This window comes from Sinocyclocheilus grahami, unplaced genomic scaffold (assembly GCF_001515645.1).
Source record: "Sinocyclocheilus grahami isolate Dianchi unplaced genomic scaffold, SAMN03320097.WGS_v1.1 scaffold48.1, whole genome shotgun sequence".
Lineage (NCBI taxonomy): Eukaryota > Metazoa > Chordata > Actinopteri > Cypriniformes > Cyprinidae > Sinocyclocheilus > Sinocyclocheilus grahami.
This window is the reverse complement of record NW_015505227.1, coordinates 1,089,748-1,090,697: the sequence shown is the minus strand read 5'-3', so window position 1 is coordinate 1,090,697 and position 950 is coordinate 1,089,748. Positions and strand designations below refer to the sequence as shown.

At 64.6% G+C, this 950-nt stretch overlaps 1 protein-coding gene across 1 annotated transcript in view; it reads right to left on the bottom strand.

Annotated features, from left to right (window-relative positions):
• Positions 1 to 950, bottom strand: part of LOC107582913 (corticotropin-releasing factor receptor 1-like) — a 56,284-nt gene that overhangs the window by 22,964 nt on the left and 32,370 nt on the right. The gene's annotated exons all lie outside the window — the stretch shown is intronic.

Sequence of the window (950 nt, the reverse complement as noted above, 5' to 3'; positions counted from 1 at the left end):
TCCTGGCGTTTTGTTTAGCCCGGGAAGGGCTCCTGATCCCCAGTTCAGCCCAGGAAGGGGCTCCTGATCCCCAGTCCAGCCCAGGAAGGGCTCCTGATCCCCAGTCCTGCCCAGGAAGGGCTCCTGATCCCCAGTCCAGCCCAGGAAGAGCTCCTGGTCCCCGGTTCCGCCCAGGAAGGGTTCCAGCCCAAGAGCTTTCTCCAATGCCCGCTCCTCAAAAATGCCCGCCCTCCCACCCGCTCTGGCCTCCTCCAGCGTCACCATGGTCGGAGTCTACCTCGTCTCCGCCTCCAGCCTCCGAGGCCCGAACTCTGCCTCGGTCCGTAGACCCAGTGGCTCCACCTCGGCTCCTAGCTCCCTCGTGTCCTACCGGCTCCGTTGGGCTCCTTCCTCCCGTCAGCTCCACCTTGGTCCTCAGTCGCTCCGGCTCCGCCGCGGATCTCTGGATCTCCGCCTCCGCCTTGGTCGCCAGAGCCCTCGGCATCCCCCTGGCTCGTTGGCTCTCCATCTCCGCCTCGGACTCCTCCTCCAGCTGCTCCGCCGCCGTTGGTCGGCCCCCTGGAGTTGGTGGACATTCCTCCTCCATGGCTCCTCCCCGTCGGCTCCACCGTGGGCCGCTATTATAGCTGTGGCCAGGGTCTCACCTGGCTCCTCCTGCTCTGGTTCCCTCCTGTCGTCTCCCTGGCTCCTGCCTCCATCGTCACCTCCTTGGACTCTGTTAGCCGTCCTCCTCCTGGAGGTCCGTCCTCCGCCGAAACCTCCACCTGTCTGCTCTGCCTGCCAGCCCTTTGCCTTCCCCTGTCACCATCTCACATCCACTGCCTTGTCCTCCTCCTAGTCCCCCTCCGCCCCTCCCTCTGTTTCTACGGTGCGAGGACGCACCTTCCTGGAGGGGGGAGTAATGTAACACCCCTGTGGACTGTTTGTTGTGGTTTCTTCCCCTTGTGTTG